Below are 23,420 nucleotides of genomic sequence, written 5' to 3'. Positions count from 1 at the left end.
CCATCATGTGGTGGGCAATGTAAAGCAGCAGATCGGGTTTTGCCAGAGAAAAGTAGTGGAGAAAAAGTTAGTCAAAAATCTTTCAAAAAGGAAAAAACATTAAATTCGTTTGTACCGAAGCTATAATTTCCTGATTTTTATAGGAAGCTATATGCTCTATATGCTATAGTGATACGATATAAACAATTTGTTAAGATATTGTAGCGATGCCTGGGAAAATAAATTATGCTATATTCCGAGAAGATACCTTCTCAAAATAAAAAAAAGTATTCCATACAAAGGTAGGTTCAGTTAGATTAGGTCGTAGCGTTGATTCAAAATCGATGGATCTCACTTGTACAGATAATATTCATTCTTTATCTTACCCGTAAACTCCTAAAAGTGGAGATCCAGATCCTCACAGATCGACGAATAATTTTGAGCTTACCACAAATTTATTAAGGCGGTTAATATCAATTCTAGTAACTTCGATAGGTGCGCGAAAAGTGTGTCTACCAAGATATTTCAATCTCAGTCTGGCAAAAGCCGGGCAATAGAAGAGGAAGTGGCAAGATGATTTCACCTCCACTTTCTCCATACATCTTTGGCAAAGAACTTTCGACAGAACACTTTTCCAGTCAGAACATCTACAATTCGATTTTTCTAAGAACGAGTAGTTCGGAGGATCTCTTAAGGCTTAGTCTGGGACAAAAGGAACTCGAATTCGCACAAGTTCGCTTGTTGGTAACCGCTTGCTGAGCTCACTGGAGGTCTACAGGTCCAACGGCAGAAGATGTCGGAAAACCATTTCGTTTTCAATCGGATAAAATAGGGGAAAGCAAGCTCATCGGTTTTGCAGTTTCCGCTGTGAATGGACACCCACACAAGTCTAATATTGAAGAAGCTTTAAGCTAATGCGAGCTCAAAGCCAGTAAAGCTCGGTCATCGAAGTGAATGCAACCCTCTCTGAAGAAAGCAATGGTCTAGGGTAGATGGAGGGCACACGACAGCAGACTGGCCCACCCATTCTCTCTCTTAACTTCGATCTTTCCCTGAAAAAGCTCACTGCAACACTGCTCCTTGGCTTCACCCCGCCCAAAAATTCCTCTCAGGTGTGTGCTATAGATTGTAAGGAATGTAGTTGAAGCAGTGGAGAATTTCAGTGTGTCATATGTTTCACACAAGGGCTTGTGTTTGATCATTGAGTTTGTAAGGATGCTACAAATATGTTATAGTGGTCCGATCTGAACAATTTACTCGAAGATACCTTGGATAATTTCGTGAAGAAACCGTGTCAAATAGAAAAAGTTTTCCAATAAGGACTTTAGTTTCATCGGCCAGTTTGTATGACAGCTATATGCTATAGTTGCCCGATCTGAACAATTTCTTCGGAGTTGGTCGCGATTTATCGCGTAATAACCTACGCCACTTACCTTGTCAAACAAAAACGTTTTCCATACAAGGAATTAATTTTGATCGGTCAGTTTGTAAAGCAACTATGTTATATGCTATAATTGTCGGATATCGGCGGTTCCGATAAATGACTAGTTCGCTTATATTCATACTGCCGAATAAAGGTTAGGTTAGGTTTCGGTATTGATTCTTTGTGATGCCTGCAATACCCTCAAAATGTTTTCGTGTTTCTACGAAAGTTATGACAGCCGAGGAGAAAGATTGGGTTGTTACCTCCTGATACCTAATAGTCTAGTGCTATACTGTAAGAGAACAACGAAGCTTAGACCAAATAAAATTCCGTCTTAGGTTGGAAAAAAGAATGTATACTTTATTGAAAAACAATTCGATCTAAGCATAATTCAACAATTACTTGGTTCACGCTTGTTCAACTTCACTTTCGTCCATTTCGATAAATTTTTTTAAGACCTTTAAGCCTCCGCACAACAGTCTTACTTTAATACAGTTGCGAAAATTCGATTGCTGTTGACTATTAGGCCTCTTATACTTGTACGATATTATCGTATATTGCGATTTCATTTCGTTCGCTTGTTGCTTTTACCGCAATTGAGATCCTTAGATAGAGCCGACATTAGTGTTGGCTTTGTTAATTCACCAAAGCTTTATTTGATATTACTCATCCCTCCTATATTCCGCCTCCACTTCGTTGTGCTCGCACATCCGTTTTTACCCCCGACTGACTACCATATACTTATTTACGGCTGCCATTCCGCGTCGTCTTCCTCCATTTAGAAGTACGTACATCCGCCATGAGCCACAATAACAACTATAGCACACGCCACGATTTAAGTTTTGCCACTGTGAATGAAGAAACTGCGAGTAGTTTGGCGGCAGCGGATAAGACTCTTGTGTGATTTGGACCACTCGCCGTGACTTGTTGTTGTATTTGTATATAAGCTCTCGTAGTAGATGTGAGTATTCTTGTTTATTCGCTGAACGACTCCGTCAGCACGGAGTGTGTGGAGTGTGTGTTGTGTTAGGACTGTGCTTGTTCTTGCTGTTATTTCTGCCTGTTACTGTTGCTTGTTCGTCCTTTTTTGCTAGCAACAACACATCTCTTAGATTTATGTTCTGTGTAAAGTTTTGCAAAATCACATATAAAATGAATTTAGTGTGGCAGAAGAACGGCGAACGCCGGTCAACACGAAGACGACAAAGACACGCTGTACGCATAGCAATGGTTGTGGTGACAATAGTTGGATGTACATATCGTAGCGCAGTAGGGAGTCATTGCTGAGCCACCCAGCAGTCTGTGACCTGTGGGTTATTTATCCTTGTTTGGTTGGTGGCTTATAATAAAAATCACTCGTGTTCAGTTTACTTTTCATTTATTAGGAATAGCACACATTTGGAAGTTTTCATTCCTCTGTCTGCCACTACTAACTGTTAACTGAGGCCGAGTTTCCCCAAAACTTGATGCTGGTTTCTGGCTCTATTTAGCGAAGGCTTTTGTTGATTCTTTTAGCGGTACATACCCTTATTTGATTGTTTCTATAATATCGGTCCTTCAAAATATCCAAGGTAATTTCGATTGTTCTGAAGCTTTAATTTTCTTTATTGGCGTAGACACCGCTCATGTGGTAATACCCGAGTTTACAGCAGCGCTCCAACCGTTCCTCCTTTTCGCTGTTTGGCGCCAATTGGAGATTCCAAGTATAGCCAGGTCCTTCTCCACCTGGTCTTTCCAACGAAGTGTAGGTACTGCGTCGAATACTCTCAGAGCTGGAGAGTTTTCATCCATTCGGATGACATGACCTAGCCAGATTAGCCTCTGTCTCTTAATACTATGTCAATGGCGTCGTATATCTCGTACATTTCATCGTTCCATCGACTGCGGTATTCGCTGTCGCAAAAGCTGTTGCTCGTAACGCCGACTCGTTAGCTGTTGTCATCATCAAAGTCTGTGCACAATATAGCAGGACAGGGGTGATAAGTGACTTCTAGATTTTGGTCTTTGTTCATCGAGAAAAGACTTTACTTCTCAATTGTCAACTTAGTCCGAAGTAGCACCTGTTGGTAAGAGTTATTCTGCCTTGAAATTCGAGGACTTATTACCTTATTGAGTTATTTCCATAGCATCAATTCTTCAAGGTATAAAAAAAGAAATCCAACGACGTCTAATTTCATCTCTATAGAGACCGACACATAGTCTAGGTGGTTGAGAATTCAGTTCCTGAACTAGCCGCCCAAAATAATTTTGTGAAACTGGCACTTCGTCATGGCGTGTTATTCTTCTGAAACGAAAGGGTCTACAATCCCTTATCCTCCATTTCTTAATACAATAAACGCCTCGAATAATGACCTACTCCAAATTACCTGAAGATACCTTAGCAAATGAGTAGTTTTCTGGTGAGCAAGGAAGTGTACACAATTTCAGGTTGTATCTCAAAAACAGAGAGACTAGTTCGCTTATATATTGACGGACTGATATATGGATATGGCTAAATCGACTTAGCTCGTCACGTTGATAGTCTTAAAATTATTGTAGTCCAAGTGTAGCGTCGTCTAATCAAGAGCACTCAATGAACTGGTTACTGCTTATCTTCTTCAGCTTGATTAAAAGTAAAATAATAAAGTCATAAGTCGTTTGAGAATTGCAAGCATATGTTCTCGCACATGAACGAAATGAATGTGTACAGTTTGTTTGAAAATAACATATTGGACATGCAACCACTGAAAGGGCGACCGTTACACATGTGTAATTTCCATATGAGTGTTTGACAGATACACACAAACATATGCGTTCAATATGATGTATGTGACAGGGCAACAAAAGCTCCCGCAGCCGTGGCAGTTAAATTCAGAGCAAAAATAGTCGAGGCATTTCGCTTGTGAACTCACCTCTGCTGGTTGGCAACACATTGCGAACGCATAAAAGTAACCGACCACCGGCAACCTCTGCTCAATTTTAATCTCATACCGGTATGCCAGCTTCGCTTGTTCCCCACTGCGCCCCGCCGCAGTGTCAACGACAACAGTTTCGTATTCACATTTATTTTATTGTGCAGCAACGCCTCGACGACCATTAAGCCAAAGTGGAGGAAACTTTATTTGCGCGAGAAACAGCAAGGATGAATGACAGTGGTAGGCGCTGGTGGCTGTGTGGGGAGTTGAGGACGGCGGCACGAAGCTGTGGCTTGACGGGGAGAACACGTAGCAGAAGCAGCTAGAAAACACAAATACGTGCACATATTGGCAAATCAGGCATAAGAAGTAGCAAACTTGCGAAGAGGGGGGGGAAGGGGGTCAAGGTGTTGTGGCGATAGCTTGTGATAAGGAAGACGAGGTGGCAGTGGTTGTGAAAGGGTCTGTAAGTGGCTAGGAGACATAAAATAAATTCTCTATTCGGCGGTTGGTAGCAAAAGTTGCAAGTTGTTGGCTTGTGGCAAGTATGCGCATTAAGGCGTCTCTTAATTCAAATGTACGATTCAAATATACAGACAACTCATGAAAAGCCCACCCACCTCTTCGTCAATTTCAAAGCTGCTTTTGACAGCACGAAAAGGAGCTGTCTTTATGCCGTTATGTCCGACTTTGGTATCCCCGTACAACTAATACGTCTGTTATATAATATTGAGAAATGTCTAAATCTATGACAGGATCGGGAAGGAAAACTTCCACTTGGTTAAAAAGACCAGGTGGAGAAAGGCCTAGCTACACTTGGATTCTTAAATTGGCTCCAACTAGCCAAAAAGAAGATCTACTGGCGCTCTGTTGTAAACTCGGCTATAAGCGCGTAAGCGTTGCCTACGCCAATAAAGAAGAAGAAAATACCGAGAATATGTATAAACACTTTTATTTTTCTCCATACAACTAAGGGACACCCTTATGCCCTTGTGTATATGTAGTAATATACATACCACATGCATCAAATTTGAAAGAAATTTTAACAAAATGAAAAAAAATGCAATAAATCTGTAACGTCTTTTGAGCGCCAAGTTGAAACAAGAAACACACATATGTACATACGCTCAGCTTCACCGCTGCGATAAGAGCGTTCGTGGTTGCCTCGCGTAACTAGTGCAAAATTGAAATGGAGGTTGCGAACTTGCCACATAATGGATGCGCAGCGGATACTCTCCTGTGCTGCTGTTGCCTCGTGGATTACACTGAGCACTCACGCTCGCTGCGTTGGCCGAAGCTTTGCGACGCGTTAACGCTGGCCTGCAAGGTGGCAAGTTTTGAGACCTTTACACTGCAGCAAAGCAAATAAACGATACACACTTGTAATCACAATGAGCTGGAAATATTGCTAAAAAAACTTTAAAAGAATAGAACTTTGTCTCAGGGTTTTTGGTGTTGGTCGCGCGATATGAAATTTGTTGCTTAGAAGTGATCGATAAAAGCAAGCGAAAGTTTTGCTAAATCATCGCTGGTGAAGTCGGTTGTTAGTGTTGGATTCCAACTGAGAATAAACAAACAGCGATTTCATTAAAAAGACACACAGTGTATTAAGTTTTGAATGGAAAGATACTTGAAAGTCCAAATATTAGGTATAGTAGAAGGAAACTCATTATTTGTGTATTAAATTGAAGATTTTGTAGAGCATAGTTAGAAATATCCCATTTTGGTGAAATATGCTCCGCTCCGTTCGATATCTTTTTGACAGTTTGAATGTAATTTCATAATACCCACTCTCATAGACCCTCGTTTGAAGTGGCAAAAAACTGGGACAGCTGTTTCATAAACTTCTCTTGAGACAAATTTTTCACCAAAAAAATCATTGGTTATAGAGATCCATAGGTAGTAATCACTTGATACCAGGTCTGCACAATAAGGTAGATGCATAAAATTCTCCCAACCAAGCTCCTGGAGCTTTTGATGAATCACTATCGATATGTGTGGCCTGACGTTGTCCTGATGGGACACAATTTCTCTCCTATAGGACAACGCTGGTCGCTTCTGCACGATTACTTCCTTGAGATGGTTGCATTCTTGATAGGACAAGTCCGAATTAAGAGTTTGACCACAGGGGTACAGCTAATAGTAAATGATTCCCTGCCAATCCCACTAAATTAAATATCAAAACCTTACGGATTGTGAATGCTGGCTGGGACACCGGTTGCGAAGGCACACCGCCATTCGATCATGACTGTTTTTACTTGACGTTTTCGTAGATGGCTAATTTTTCGTCAACAGTAACCGTCTGCAGCAAGAATGGATCCATTTTGTTGCGATCCATCAGCGATATGGAGATGAAAATTCGATCTATGAGATTTTTCAGCGATAATACGTGTGGCACGCTTATAGTACATCGAACTTTTTTTTTAGATTGTGACAAAAAACCTCCTGGAAATTGTAATTCGATTTCCAGGGAAAATTATATGTCAAAAAAATTACCATGAGTATAATTTACCATGGATAAAAATATCGTCAACGAATTTGTCTAAAATTTTGTATTCCTTACCAAATTTCGTGTACGAAATAGTTGCGAATGTTGGAAAAGGCTTACGGTGATTTAATTTTATCAAAAATACAAGCCTACGAGCTCTTCAACTGGCAGAAAATATTATAAAAGTGAAGGATATGGTGCTTGAAAATTGTCAGACAATTGTTAGGGAGATTGCAAGAGAGCTCGATATCTCTCGCGAGTCCGTTCGAATGATTTTTGAGCATGTTTTGGGTATGTAATGCGTTCTTGCTCGACTCGTCCCGATAAAGATGATTTGTTTATCAAAAATAGAACAGTAAACAGGTCTCTTTGGACATGCTTTTTCGTAGGAATTCCGATTGCGCAATCATTGAGGGCATTATAACTGCCGATGACACATTGTTATGAGTTTTCTATATTCGCGGTTTGGTGCCTCATGAATTTGTTCCGAAGGGACAGACGGTCAATAAGGAGTTCTATTCGGCCGTATCGAGATGTTTGCGTGAGAAATTGTGGAAGAACAATTCATGGATTGTATATGATGATAATGCACCATCGCATTGAGTCACGAATATGACCAAGTTCAAAGCCAAAAACGCAATGACTACCATCAATCAACCACCGTATTCGCCAGATTTGGCTCCGTGGAACCCGTTTTCAGTCGATCGAGGAGATAAAACAAAATTCGCTGAAGGCCTTCTCAAAAAGTGCCAATGAAATATGTTTTGGGGAGTATTTATCACCTAAATAATCGAAACAGTTATTACATGTCGATCACACGCGACAGTTTTATCGATATTTTCGAAAATTGGCCTTCCAGAGCGTGGTACTGCTTTGACAACAAAATTACCGGAATGGATTGGGCGAGATAAAAACTGCCATGATTGGCTGTTCACATATTCAGTCATGTGGCTTGCGTTTCTCCTTTAACGAAGAATAACTGTAAAATATGATGTATTGTCTGTTTGCTTATGTCCATCTTTCGGCGATCACCACAACTACAAAAATTTCTTCCCAGCGACCATTTCTTTTCAGATCTGAGAACAGGAAATAGTTGCTGGGGGCCAGATCTGAAGAATACGACATATACGATGATAGATGCTACGTTTCTCCACGCTTTGGAGCGCATTCATCGTCACATATCAAAGACTGGGGTTTACTACGCTTGAACATCTCCAAACACTGCTCCGAATCTTCAACTCGTCGTTGACGTGAGCAACCATTTGCACAGGGCTTTCTCATAACCAAATATTCGTTGACTATATGATGTACACGTTTAATTGGGATCTCTAGAGGACCTGTCATCTCGAACAATTTCACTTTGCGGTCATCTAAAATTATTTTGTAGACTCTTTTGATGTTGTCTTTTTCGCGTCCAAAGCGTTCAGCGTTTTCGCTGCTCATTTCACCACGTCTAAAGTTAACATACTAATCCTTGAAGGTTGAGTTTCCTAGGGAAGTGTATCGATACTCGTCATCGAGCCAAGTTTTTGTTTCAACTGTAATGTTTTCCTTCAGAAAACAATATTTTATCAAAACGCGAAACTCCTTTTTAATAATTTTTTCTTCACAATAACGAAAGCTGCTTCACTCGAAATGATATAAATATAATTCAGAAACTAATAATCCGAAAATCCGCTGTCAAATTTATACACGCGCCTTTTGAAGGTTAGAATTAACTAATATACATATCGATTTAATACTAGTAGCGCCATCTATGTGTCAGGCCGGGGACGACTGACTGGCTACGGCTACTACCGCAAAGGCAAACAGACGGTGAAATTTTACTGCTTCTCGAAAAAGTAATGTCAAGCATGTTGGCTATGTTTTAAAGTATACTTAATAGTATTATGAAATACACAAACTACTGCTGTAGTAACTAGGACTACAACAGCGTCTCTCTATAATACGGGTCTCCTCTTCTTTATTGACAGTTTACAGCAGTGCCGTCGTTCCTCACTTTCGATGTTTGACGCTAACTGGAGATGTCAAGTATAGCCAGGTCCTTTTCCACCTGGTCTTTCCATTGGAGTGGAGGTCTTCCTCTTTCTCCGCTTCGCCCGGCGGCGACGAAGTACCCGCCGTACTCTCAGAGCTGGGGTGTTTTCATCCATTCGGACGACTTCACCTATCCAGCGTAGTCGCTAACTCTTAATTCGCTGAGCTTGGTCAATGTCGTTGTATATCTCGTCCACTCAGCTCATCGTTCCATTGACTGCGGTATTCGCCGTTGCCAATGCACAAAGGAACATAAATCTTCGTTTTTCTCGAAAACTCGTATCTCCGTGGCATAAAGGTAGCTGTCAAAAACAGTCTTAAAATCTACGAAGAGGTGATGTGTGTCGATCCTCATTTCGCAAGTCTTTTCCAACACTGAAAAGGTCTAAAAAGTTTGTTGACGATGAGCCTTAATCTTTCATACAATACGCTCCATAGAACCTTAAATTCGATGTTGAAGAGGCGTATCCCACGGTAGTTAGCGCAGATTGTGGGGTCTCCCTTTTTGTGGATTGGGAAGAGCACACTTAAATTCCAATTTTACATTCTATTCCACAAAGAAGCTGATGCATGCTCCTAATCAGTTCTTCGCCGCTTTGTTGTTCTTCAGACGGGTTCACCATCTCCTGGTGTTATGCTTTCACTGTCATTCAGCAGGCTGGAGAAGTATCCTCTCCATAATATCAGTTTGCTCTGGGCATCAGTCACTAGATCACCTCTGGGCGTTCTACAAGAGTATGCTTCGGTCTAGGGTGTACTTTAATCTAAATTATGATACCTTGCACAGGGTATATAAAGTTTGCCACGGTGTTTGTAATACCCAGAAGAAAACTTCAGAGACCCTATAAAACATACTTACCATATAAATGATCAGCGTGACCAGCTGTGTTTGAACGATCAGAACCAACTCATTATATGGAAATTTCTCTAGTTGACAAGATATTTGCACGAAATTTTGTATGGATTATTTTCGAAGAATCTTGGATGAAATTGTTAAGATCGGACCACCATATCATATAGGTGCCAAACAAAGTGACCGATCAAAATCAAGTTCTTGTATGGAAAACTTTTTGCTTTGTAGAGATATCGTAATGAAATTTAGGATGGATTATTTCCCAAAGTATTACAATAATCTCCGAAGAAATTGCTCAGATCGGACTACTACTAAATCGTATAGCTGTGAGTTACCTTAACGAACTTTTCCATGAAGGAAGTGGTAAAGTTTCCGCAAAAAATGTTGAGATCGGACCAGTATAAGATATAGCTGTATGAACTGACGGATTAAAATTAAAAAAAAAATAATAATTAAATTCTTGTATAGAAACCTTTTGATTTTTAAAAGATATTAAAGCGTCTGTACAACTGAAGTTAACGTTTGCCTTGTTTCAATAAACGTTTAATTTTTACAACAACAAATCAACACTTTCCACATTATTCAAGGTAATAACAACTATTCACCCTCACATAATGGTCAGCTGGCCAGTGAATAAGTTAATTTGCTCCTGTTGTGGTCGCTTACAAATGTACATTCGTGCAAATGAAAATAAATATATTAATGAATATGTATACACACACATACATATGTATGTATTTATGTATCTGACCACATGCAAGAGAGTGCTCGCGTGTTCGCTTTATTTCCAGCATAATGAAAATAATTAAAAGTAAAATAAATCGCTGTCACATAAACATTGTACAAAAGCGAGTAGCAACAACAACAACACTGAATTATAAAGTCTGCAATATAAAAAGCGTAAAACCGAATGGAAAGGTAAATGAAAAAGTTGAGCGAAAATGCGCAACAATTTTGTCCGTACATTATACCCACATTTATACTTACATATTTGCATTTATAAATACATACATGCATATATACATACAAACATAAATGCATACTTATGCAACAACAAACTGCCACATTAAGCCGCAACTGCAACTTGCAACACAGGGTAGGGAGTGTGCTAGTCGACATAAGCATTTATTATATGTATAGTATATATGTATGTATGTAAATATGTATGTAGATATTAATTTCAACATAAATCCTGCATAAGTTATCATAAATATACATATACATACATATGTACATATGTAATTATATGCGAGCAAAGTTACACATTACGAATGGTTTTGACTTTTGGGTATTTCTAAGCACGTATGTATGTATATATTACGTTACTATGCCTGTGTGTAAGTTTGTATAATGTATGTATGTATGTAGCCGCATATTCACACACATGCACAAGCATTTTTACTTACTCGTTTTTCGTATTTTCATATTCGTCGCGGCCGAGTGAATGCCGCCCAGCCGATTTATTTGTCTGACTGTATTGGCCAATTGCAGCCGACACACACACATACATACAGTGGCGGACAAAAGTCTACATACACCCCCTGTTTTCTTTGATGTGGGAGTACAAAAACTTTTTAGAAGAATGTGTTGATACAGTTTTATTCTAATCTTCTTTCTAATAACAACAAACTTAAAAAATCCGTTAATTAATATAAAACTACAAATTTATGGAATAAAAACTCAAATATTGTGTTGACAAAAGTCTACATACAGTACAAAAATATCTTAATTCAGTGCGAAAAACTTTATAAAATGCTAGTTATTAAGACGTTTTGGTATTTAGTTGGGTCCCCATTGGCATCTATAACTGCTTGAAGACGCCGTGGCATTGATTCTGCTAAATTTGTCAACGCTGCAGATGTAATGCTGTTCCAAGGTCTCAATATGCGCTCTTAGAGTATAGCAGAGCTAGAAACTTGGTGCTTTCTAATTCTACGCTCCAAAATCTCCCATATATGTTCAATAATATTCATATTTGGACTTTGAGGTGGTGTATTTAATTGCCTTGGAGTATAATAAAGCAACCAGTCCTTAACAATTTGCGCCGCATGCATCGGATCGTTATCTTGTTGAAATATCCAACTGGAACCGGGCCCTAAATTATCCACCAAAGGCTTCAAATTATGTTCCAACAGAGACTTATTCTTATAACCGTCCATTTCACCTTCGATAAAGTCCGAATTTCTAACTCCAGAGGCCGCAACAGCTCCCCAAACCATTACGCTGCCGCCACCGAGCTACACAATTTATACTACGTTCTTCGGTTTAGGCGTGGCGTTAGTTTTCCTTCAAATTTTAGCCCTTTCATCACTACCAAAAAAGGTGAATTTAGAATCATCTGTAAATGAAACTTTTTTCCAAAAATCCATTTCCTTTTCTTTGTGTTTTTTGGCAAACTTTAAACGAAGTTTCCGGTTTTTTTCAGAAATAAAAGGTTTGTTCCGTGGTGTTCTACTGTGGAATCCGTTATCGTTTAGAGTTTTTTTTTATTGTTTTTGGTTGGATACTCATTTGTGACGTACTTACTATGCGTTCGGCTATATTTGGAGCATTTACTTTTGGATTTTGGTATACTTCGTTGGGAATCAGGCTGACGTCTCTACGAGATTGTTTTTTTGGGCGTCCACTGCGCGGTTTATTTTCGTTGGAACCATTATTTTTAAAGTTTTTTAGAATTGTCTGTACTGTTGCTCGACTCAAGTTTAAAATTTTAGAAATTTCACCATATGATTTTTTTTCTTTTCTTTCTTTTATCACCAAATTTCTTACATCAACTGATATTTCATTTCGCGGAGCCATTATAGCTATTGAAATGTTTAAACCACAACTAAATTCAATAAATATCAAGCAATAAACATATTGAAATAAAAGAAAATAGCTAACGTTACCTTACTGTTAATATTACAATGTACAAAGTAGGAGATTTGAACTGTATGTAGACTTTTGTCAAAGCAATTTTTGAGTTTTTCTTCCATAAATTTGTTGTTTTATGTTAAATAATGAATTTTTTTAGTTAATTGTTATTATAATAAATATTAGAATAAAACTGTATCAACACATTTTTCTAAAAACTTTTTGTATTCTCATATCAATGGAAATAGGGGGTGTATGTAGACTTTTGTCCGCCACTGTACATACGTGTTAACTATACGTTGCATCTACTACCATATTTATCTGCCATTAACTATAGAAATTGCAAATAAAATATTATAAATGCAAATGAAATGAACAAAAGCGAGCTGCTATGAGGTGGCTTTATTGTTAAGGCAGCAACAACAAAAAAAACTCATCTAATGAAAAATCTGAAAATCCAAATTTTGTGCGCCACCCGCATTTTGTAGCGTTTTATGTTCGCTTTTGTTACATGGATATACATACATACATGTACATATGTATGTATACTTATATATACAGTGGGCAAAAAATAGTAAGTCTTTCTTTATAATTTTAAAATTCCTAATTTATTCTTCAAAATCTATGTCGTCCCCCTCAAAGTAATCCCGCTTGGTCACAATACGCTTTGAAAGTTTTTTTTCATTCCTCGAAGTAGAAGTTAAAGTCAATTTCCACACCTTGATAAACAAAGAATACTGTCCACATAACCTTGAATTTTGACATGCTTTGATGTGGTTTTTTCGCCTTCGGCTCACCTCTGCCACGATATTCGGCTGATTAATCGTCTGTTTCTGTGTCGTAAGCTGAGATTCAAGAGTCTTCGCGAGTAATAAAATTTTTCCTAGCAGCCTGGTAGTCGGAAAGCATTGTTTCACAGACGTTAACGCGACGCTATTTTTTGAAAAAATTTTGAGATTTTGGAACCAATCATGCTTTCACTTTTCTTAGGTCCAAATGATATTTCCAAAGGGTTTTCACTGATCCTTACGATATTCGAATGATGCCAGGAAGATCCCTGACTGTTAATCGTCGATTCACAAATACCGAATTCTTTATTTTATTGACGTAATCATCAGTTGATGTTGATGGCCGTCCTGTAGATGGTTCGTCGTCAACACGTTCTCGACACTCTTTGAATAATTAGTATCAATCAAAAGCACTTGCTCGCGACCAGCAATTATTACCGAAGGCTGGTTGTCTCGAAATTCGCTTTTTATTTGTGTATATTAACTCATCGTCGTACTTTTCCTAACGCTTGTTGCTGCCCGATTCCGATATTCAACTCTAACAGGTTTTCCTACGATAAACTGCTTTACTGGATATCGGCCAAAGTATTAATTCAAGGACTCGACCACTGAAAATAGTTTGTGAAGTACTTCCCATTGGTTAGATTCCACAAAAGTTTGATCTAATCTTTGTAAATGTAATCAAACTACCTTTATTAATCTAACTAAGTCCTTAATTCTTTCTGTTATCGACTATGATCTACCCTTATACGGGTAAGAGGCAAAAAGTACGTTCGAAAGCATTTCGGCAATTTTTCACGCAGCGGTGCGGAAAGCTCTTCCCGCCTTTTCAACAACAGCAAACGAAAATACATATTCGAGCTGAATCTGAACTCCCTTCACTTTAAGATCGCACCATACATGGTACCGTTCGACTTATTCCCTGTTTCATTTACCATACGAGGGCAGCTATATATGTATATCTCTGGCCTAATAATGAAAATAGGAATATTTATCAACGAAAATGGTTTTATTGTTTTTCAAAATATTCTCCATCAAGATTTATACACTTTTGCATGCGCTCAAACCAATTTTCGAAGCACTTTTTCCACTCCGATTGAGACACCTCCAAAACATGGTTTTTGAATGCTTCAACCGCATCTTCTGGCGACGAAAATCGTTGACCTCGCATTATTTTCTTGATGTGTGGGAATAAAAAGAAGTCATTGGGTGTCAAGTCAGGGCTGTACGGCGGATGACCAATCAATTCGACGTTTTGGCCGGACAAAAAGCGCTGGTTTGAGCCCATGTGTGAGAGCTCGCATTGTCATGGTGCACAATGATTCGTCTTCTGTTGTTCGTTTTTCGAATTTCTCCGAAGACTTCAGGCAAACAAATGGTGGTGTACCACTCAGAATTGACCGTCCTACGTTGGTCAAGCGGAACAGTCGCCACATCACCAGTTTTACCGAAGAAACAGGCGACCATTTGCTTCGAAGTGCTTCTTCCGCGAACAACTTTCGTTGGATTTGGCTCGTCTTGGAAGACCCACACGGTCGATTGCTGTTTTGTTTCGGGCTCATACGCATAGATCCATGATTCGTCACCTGTGACGATCTTATAAACGTCTTTTGAAGCACCGCGATCGTATTTTTTCAGCATTTCTTTACACCAATCCACACGAGCCTTTTTTGAGCGATTGTCAAACTGTGCGGGATCCAACGAGAACAAACCTTTTTTACGGCCAGGTGTTCATGCAATATCGAATGTATGCTGGTGGGAGAAATGCATAGGCATGCCTCTATCTGAAGGTATGTTACATGACGGTCTTGCATTATCAGTTCACGTACGGCATCGATGTGTTCTGGCACAACGGCTGTTTTTGGACGACCTTCACGGAATTCGTCTTTAAGCGAGCGTCCGCCACGACGGACCAGTTTTTCACAGTGCTATAGGATGGTGCTTCATAGCCATACAAAGATTTTAGTTCATCGATGCACTCTTGTCGTGATAATCCACGTCGAAAGTTGTGAAAAATGATCGCACGAAAATGTTCACGAGTTAATTCCCTTTTTTGGCCGAGATGAATTTTTTAATTCCCTGTAAATAAAACAATTCACGATTAAATGACAAAACGTTCTGAGTGATGTTATGCTAAAAAATGTCAAACTTTCCAATGGAAATGTCAGATTGCACATGGCAACACTTATTGTTGCCTACGCCAGAGATATTCATATATAGCAGCCCTCGTATAGCATATAGCCCCCATACAAACTGAATGATCAAAATCAAGTTCTTGTATGAAATTTGTTTGTGGAGGGTATTATAGCTTCGGTGCAACCGTGGTTGGCATTATTTTCTAGTTATACTTTTATTAATCATTGTTATCGACATCTATACTGTCATTGTTCTTCTAAGCATTTGTTGTTGTCGTTAGCCCTCTACTTTATGGCGTTAATTTATTTTATTATATTTTTTTCAGTTCCACCCCGCTTTCGTACACTCTTCTGTGCGAACTATTACGTGTACTCTTCTTTTGCCTAATTGCTTCTCTTTCGTTTAATTGCTTTTCTCATATTTTTCAACCGTTATTTCCGGTTTGCACGGCTGCAGCTGCTGCGGACGACCAGCGGACGCCCACATAAGTTGGCAATATGGCCATTACACACACACATTTGCACACTCGAATGTTGCTGCTGGCCGCATACAGTTATCGTTGTGCGGATTGTTGTTGTTGTTGCATATTGCGACTGCTGCATTTTGTATAATATTTGATATTTCTGTCGCCCATTTTATGCTGCTCCTCATTGGCGTTGTTGTTATTATTGCTTCTTTGTGTGTATGTGTGCATAAAGAATTGTTCGTGTTGCTAAAATAAAATCGCAATTTATTTTGACGTTGTCGTTGTTGTTGTTGCCACAACGCCAGCTACGGCGCAGTCATTTCCCACTTGTGCAATGTGGGCACCTTCATTTATTTATTTTATCCGCTTCCATCGCCTCAATTGTCCACTCCAATGTTGCCACACTGTTTATGCCACTTCATAAGTTGCAGGCAGCACTAAACACACATACACGCACGCACGTAAGCACATGCATATCGTTCTCTCATAAGCGCATATGCATTATTTCGGCCCTTCAGCAAGCTACATACATACATACATACATACATATGTACATATGTATGTATATGTGTGTGTCAGTTCGTTTGCGTTCGTTTTTAACGAGTGCATTCAATGCCTTTTTTTAATTTTTTCAAGTTATTGTTGTTGCCGCTTATGCCTCTTCGCTAACTATGTGCTGGCATAAACTGTTGATGACCTCCAAGCATGTGTCAGCCCTGTAGCGAGTTGGACAGGCTGACGGGCGACTTGAATGCCGCAAAATAACCGCTTGAGACTTTGTGAATCGCTCAATTGCCCTTTATTATAGTAGGGTTGTTATGGCAGACGGAAAAGTATATTATAATAAGTTTACATAACCTATAAATATAAAAAGTTTATGGTTAAGTTACCTATATTCTTATAAGAATCTAGATGATCTCATCTCCTCACATCTGCAACTTGTGGATAGGGCGAAGTACTTGTACTTTATCCTTCAAAGGAAGCTTTCCTAGAAGTAAAACACTGAGAAGAATAAGGAAGTGCCTAGACATCGAAGACACTTTTGACATTGCGTCCCACAAAAGTTTTATTAGGGCACTGGAGAAGAGAAATGTGGCAGATGGATAGAGACTGTACTGCATACGAGGATTGCTGAAACCATTTTGGGGGTGAGCAAGAATCCTTTTGATACTACGAGAGGTTGTCCACAGGGTTGAGTTCTATCCCCCTTACTATGGAGCCTCGTAGTAGGTGAGCTCCCTGAGCTGCTAACAAAAAATGAGATTCGGTGTAAGGAATACGCAGACGACATTGTTATTATGGCAAGATGCAAAGTTGAGAATACTCTCTGCGACTTAGTTCAACAGCGATTAAGCCTACCTAAAGAATATATAGTACGATCGGGTTAAACATTAACTCGTTAAAACCAGCCATCATCACTTTTACAAAAGGAATATGTCAAGCGGCGCTAACAGCGATCTTAGTCTAAAGGCCGTTTCCTCAATGTCTGGTTAGCAGCCAGCTGTCAGTTAGGTTCTGGTTTCAAACATTTTTTTAACGAAAAAAGGAGTTTTGGTTAAGTTAACCAGAACTAAACTGAAGGATTCTAACCAGACATTGAGAAAACGGCCATAAGGGAATAAATCGCTATTAGTGTAGAAGCCCATGGGAAAGCTGAACACCTTATCAGCCTGCAATCGCGTACCCGGTTTGAATTGCTTGAAGCAATTTATTTTAGAAGAACACCTTCAATAGAGGGCGCGCCAAAAAATTATGTACTTTATAGTAGTGTGAATGCTGGATAGACTAAAGGGCCTTTACTTCCAGGAAAGGAGACGTTGGTTATTTTGGTAGGGGCACTGATCCTTAAGATCTTACCCTCAAATTCTTGATATAGAAGAGATAGTTGATAATAATGAAATATATTACTTCAGTGAATATCTAGCCTTATGCCGGTTGTGACAGGATACGTTCCGCAGCATTTAATATTCTAATGTACAATAAATTGCAAATGCATTATAAAAAAAAGATACGATGAACCAGACAGGCTAGCCATCAACACCAACTGATGATCAACACGTCATTAAAGTAAAGAAATTGGTTCGTGAGACTCGGCGATTAACATTCGGAGATCTTACTGGCATCGTTGGAATATCGGAAGGATCAGTGAAAGCACGATTGGTTTCAAAAGCACTAATTTTTTTTGAAAAAAACAGCCTCGCGTTAGCATCTGTGAAACAATATCAGACTACCAGGACGTCATGAAACGTATTATTACTGACTGACTGAGTCTTAGAATTATGCTCACGATCCGAAAACCGACGTTCAATCGTCTGAATGTCGTGGCAAAAGTGATCCGAAGCCGAAACACCACGTCAAAGTAGGTCGAAAAACAAGGTTGTTCGATTATCGAACTGTGGTCCACTCCGAATTCCTTCCGACCGGCCAGACTGTCAACAAGGAATGCTATCTGAGTGTTATGTGTCGGTTGCGCAAATCTATTCGTAAAAAGAGTCTGGAATTGTGGGTCGAAAACTCTAGTTTTTTACACCATGATAGTGCACCGTCGCTTACTGCATTGATTCTTCGTGAGTTTTTCGCAAAAAATTTCTTTCAATATTGTGCCAAAACCACCACATTCGCCTGATTTAGCTCCGTGTGACTTCTGTCTATTCATCAAACTCCAACCACCGCTCCACGGAAACCGGTTTGAGTCAATTGAAGACGCGCATTGAAAGTTACTCCGGAAACTGACTTTAACAAATGTTTCCAAGGATTAGAAAAATCATTGTCATAAGTATATTCGCCAAGATGGATTACTTTGATGGGAACGACATAGATTTTGAAGAATAGGTTCAGAATTTGAAAATTATGAACAATGTCTTACTATTTTTTGCTCAGTAGTATATACAAAATAATTAATAAGGAAAATAACTCCGAAAATTTTCGGATTTTTATAAAACAGTTGTTACAGTATAGTAACTGTATTTATGTATGTGTGTATAACGGTTTTAAGGTGTGAGAGCATCATCGGAGATTAGTTATGTGGTGTATGTAGGTATTGGAGTTCTGGTCCGTCGAGTCAGTGTTTTTCTAACTGCATCCGCCTGCTCTGTTGCACTTTATCGTTGTTCTTGTTGCTTTTGTTGCTGTCACTGATTACTGGTTGTTGTTGCTGCTGCTGGTGCTACAGTTGGCAGACCTTACTGCCATTAAGGCGGTTATTGCTGCATTTATAGTGCTTGTTGTTTTTATTGCTTATTCTTGCTATTGACACAACTCATCCTCGGCATTCACGCATGCACACAGCTACGCAGACACGAGTGCCTACACTGTGTGGCAACTGTCTCGTTGCTGTTATTTGCCTTAATGTCGGCTCTGCTATCGGCAGCATTGTGACTATTTTGCACTCATTGTTGTTGCTGTTAGGTGTTTCAGACACTCCAAGCTCTTCAGCTCATACCAACGTTGTTCTTGTTGTTGTTTTAACTGAGTGCATTGGAATTTTTTATTGCTGTTTTCGTTGTTAAATGACATTGCAGTTATTGCTTCGACCATTGCGGTTGTTGTTGTGTTTTTTTTTTCAGAAAAAGGTTGCTGTAGCACAATTAAAAATTGCTGCTCTAGTTTCTCTATACGACACTTCTCTACTGTTAATGCGTGTATAACCTCAATTTTTGTAAAATTGGCGATTTTCGAATATCTTTTCATGATTATAAAAGATGACCACTTTTTGGTGACGAAAACTTTAGGCCTACTATACAACCCTATTTCGGGGAAAGAAAGATCGCGAAGACCTAACATTGGCACAGGAAAGTGTCTGTAGTAAAAGATACCATAGTATGACTCTTCGATGACTTTGTCGACCTATGTACGTCTGGAATGTACATACATATATTTTAATCTCGAATATAATTGAGGAGCTAGGAGTGTATTTGTATGATAACTTCTTAAACTTATAGCAATCGGCTTAGTAATCTTTGAAATCGTTTTTCGAAAAGCTGTTTTCAGAGTCTGAGGAATATTTTTACGAAACGGTTGGACAGATCGAATTGAAATTTTCACAAAACCTTCTTAGATATATTTATCAGGCAATGATCAAAGGAATAAGATATTCTAAAATAATCTTTAAGTTAAACTGAAGTATAAATTTTGTCATAAAAATTTACTTTTTTTGGAAACCCCAATTTAAGAAAAATTTAATTTTTAATTTTAAGTTAAAAACTATATTTTCTTTTTTTGTTTTTGGAGCTGTGATAATTTTAAGCAGCAAAAACTCCACCAACAAGCACCTGTTTTCGGAGGTTTTCCTAGAGATCGACTAGGAGATGAAGAGAATCTAAAATTGTTAAAAACGATTCCCCAATTATTTAAAGTGAATTTATTTCTGTAAATGTACAATATTTTATTTAAAAAAATGGAAAAGTTGTTTTTTTTTCTGATTTGCAAGTAGATATAACCCCTTTTTCTCGAAGTAGTTTCGTGTGAACTCTGTTTAATCTCCACTTCCGATTCAGTAAGAGATTAATATCTTGCTTCGTGCTCACCAAAGATTCATGATATACCAAAAAACCCTTCAAACGTACAGAACTATGCATTTAACAATGAAGCATCCAGTTGATGAGGTCGATTTGTTTAAATGAGCTTGCTAACCCTTTAGTTTTTCCTACACTTCCTAAGGGGGTATTCTGGTTTATACGGATGAGTTTTAGACATTTTTTTAAACTAAGATGAAAAAAAATGGAAAACATTTTTACTATCCATTTTTTTATATGTTTTTTATTGACATTTTAAAAATATAAAAACAAATTACAAGCAAAAAAAAACCGAAATTCGTTGATGGAGTGGAGGTTTCAAAAAAACGGTGCGTCCTGGTTGACGTGATTTCAACCTTTGTAGAGATCTAAAACACAAAAACCAAGAAGATTCTTCATTAGTAAGGATGTCGTTATCGGGTGAACCATTTTCAAAAAAAAAAATAATAATAATAACAAAATGGCGTCGACTTAAAAAAAAAAAATTTTTGTCCCGCTTTTTTTCGACCTTTTCGAATTTTTTAAAAATACTTCAAATCAAAATTTGTGGAAATCAAAGGTAGACACGATAGAGCATTATATATATACCGAATTTCAAAAGAATCGGTTCAGTTGAACTTGAGATATTATGTCAACCACCTCAAAAAAAGTAGTTTCGAGAAAAACGCGTTTAAAGTTTAAAAGACAATTCTATGAGACAGGGCCGCCACGTCACAAAATCGGCTGTATCTCCGAAAATAAGCCCAATTGTGAAAAATCCTTTCAAGGTCATATTTTTGAAAGTCTAAACTTTCAAAATATGCAAAAAAAAATCGATTTTTTCAAAAATCTAGACCAGAATACTCCCTTAATTAGTCTATTTACTATTGTTTATTTCAATCGAAATGTATATTAGAAGTCATAGCTGTATTATTTGTGTTCCATAAGTTCATATATGAAATATGAATATGGAATTTTAAACTAAAAATCGTTACCAGTGTTTTAAAATAACTTTATTTTTCTCTTTTCAGGTACTGTTTATCCAGAATACTTGTTTATTTACAATTCGATTATCAAGGACTTCAGATTTTGGTAAGAAAATGGTATGTTATATCCTATATATATACATATATGTTATCTGAGGTGTATTTTAAAAAGTATAATGCTGTGATGAAAAGGTTTCATATATAACTTAAGGCAACGGGCTCTCTTGTATTTGCATCAAGTTTCGAATATGACTCACTGCTAAAACACAGTCTTTATAGGGCTCGGCCGGAAATAGTTTCTATATTAGGTCTAGTGTAAAGAAGTACATTATATTTCCAATAGATGGCTTATAACTGTTTATCTTGCGTTGTATAAAAGCCATCGGGTTACGCTCCTTCCTTAGGTCCTTAGATAAAATTTCGTACTCAAGTAAGCAAGTTTTGTTATTGCTTCACTATTACAGCACTTTTCAAAAATGGCCACATTCATAGACAAAATAAGGCTGCATATAAAAAGGATCTTGCCACACGACTTCATGCAATAACAACCTCATGGTCCGAATTTTCATCTGCTGAATCGCAACAAAACCGATCCATTTCAGAAGCAGTTGGTCCTTCTTCTTCGTTATTGGCGTAGATACCGGTTATTCTGTTAAAACCGAGTTTACAACAACGCGCCAGTTGTTTTTCTTTTTTGCTGTTTGGAGCCAATAGGAGATTCCAAGCCTAGTCAGGTATTTATTCACCTGATTTTTCCAACGGTGTGGAGTTCTTCTTCTTCCTATTTTTCCCCCGGCGTATACTTCATAGATTAATCGCAGAGCTGGAGTGTTTTGATCCATTCGGACGATATGACGTAGCCAGCGTAAATGACGTCTCTTAATTCGCTGAACTACAAGTATGTACATATGTCAATGTCGTCATATATGGCGTACAGCTCATCGTTCCATCGAATGCGGTACTTAAAAACTTTTAACGCTGACTCATCAGATGTTATGATCGTATACCATATAGCAGAACAGGGCTGTGAAGTGAATTGTAGAATTTGGTCTTTGTTCGTTGAGAGAGGACTTTACTTCTCAATTGCTAAAGTCCTAGTTCACTACCGGACCCATTAACGTTGCTTCCTTATCCAGTCTGGAGAAAGCAGAATCAGTATCATCGACGTACGCCAGCAGCGGTACACTCTTATAAAAGATTGTACCTTCTCTTTACAGCTCTGCAGCTCGTATTATTTTCTCCAGCAATAGATTGAAGAAGTCACTTGATAGGGATGCGGAATGTCAGAAACTTCGCTTGCTATCGCACGGCTTGGAGACGACCTTATCGATCCTGACGGAACTTTTGGTATCATCGGGCCGCAAAAGGAATGAGATCAGTAGAATTTTGATTTGTGTGTTTTGGTGGAATTTACAAGACATCTTCTACTGTAAGCTATTCCCCTGAGATCAAACTTTATTATGACTTTGTCAACAATTAGACCGTCTTAAGTAAGTAGTCGCCCAGAATCGAGCAGCTTTTGCCAATAGGAGAGGAATTTTGTTCCATCATTTACTTCTAGTCATTTTAACAAATCGGAAGTTTAGAGTTTCCTACGATATTAGTTATGGCACTAGTTGAATAGTTTAAGACTCTGAAATGTTTATGATCTCTTTAAAATAAACGATATTTGTAGTAAAGAAAATTACCGTTAAATATTGTTGGGTATTTCCAACTTAATGTGACAGAAAGAAGTTGTCTTTGTATGTAGAAAAAGCGCTGGTTTAAATAAAATGAAAGTGAATTAAGAGAGCGTGTCTCAAAATTGCGGTTATTTTGTGATGAACTCTCAATCTTTTACTATAGACAAGTTGTATTATTAGATTAATAAAGTTTCTTATTTACTTCTTTAGCAACTACTCTCCATTGTGCCCCTCAACGTGTTGATGCCAATGTCAAACTGTCTGTTTCTGGCCGTAAATTTTTGCATATTTCATTCCACTTCGTGTGTTTACTTATTGGTCGTGCTGACCTTTTCCCTTTCG

The 23,420-nt window shown here is 38.3% G+C and overlaps 1 protein-coding gene across 3 annotated transcripts in view; it reads left to right on the top strand.

Moving 5' to 3' along the window:
* LOC105224658 (uncharacterized) overlaps nucleotides 1–23,420 on the top strand; it is a 193,805-nt gene that overhangs the window by 33,516 nt on the left and 136,869 nt on the right. Inside the window, exon 2 of one of the 3 annotated variants that reach the window (XM_049453965.1) lies at nucleotides 21,442–21,513. The exons of the other annotated variants lie outside the window; for them this stretch is intronic. The gene's annotated coding sequence lies outside the window, so the exon portion shown is untranslated. The remainder of the gene's footprint in view (nucleotides 1–21,441; nucleotides 21,514–23,420) is intronic. 3 annotated transcript variants of the gene reach the window in all.

Source organism: Bactrocera dorsalis, chromosome 3 (assembly GCF_023373825.1).
Source record: "Bactrocera dorsalis isolate Fly_Bdor chromosome 3, ASM2337382v1, whole genome shotgun sequence".
Classification (NCBI taxonomy): domain Eukaryota; kingdom Metazoa; phylum Arthropoda; class Insecta; order Diptera; family Tephritidae; genus Bactrocera; species Bactrocera dorsalis.
The sequence above is the reverse complement of the archived record's forward strand: the minus strand, read 5'-3'. Positions and strand labels throughout refer to the sequence as shown.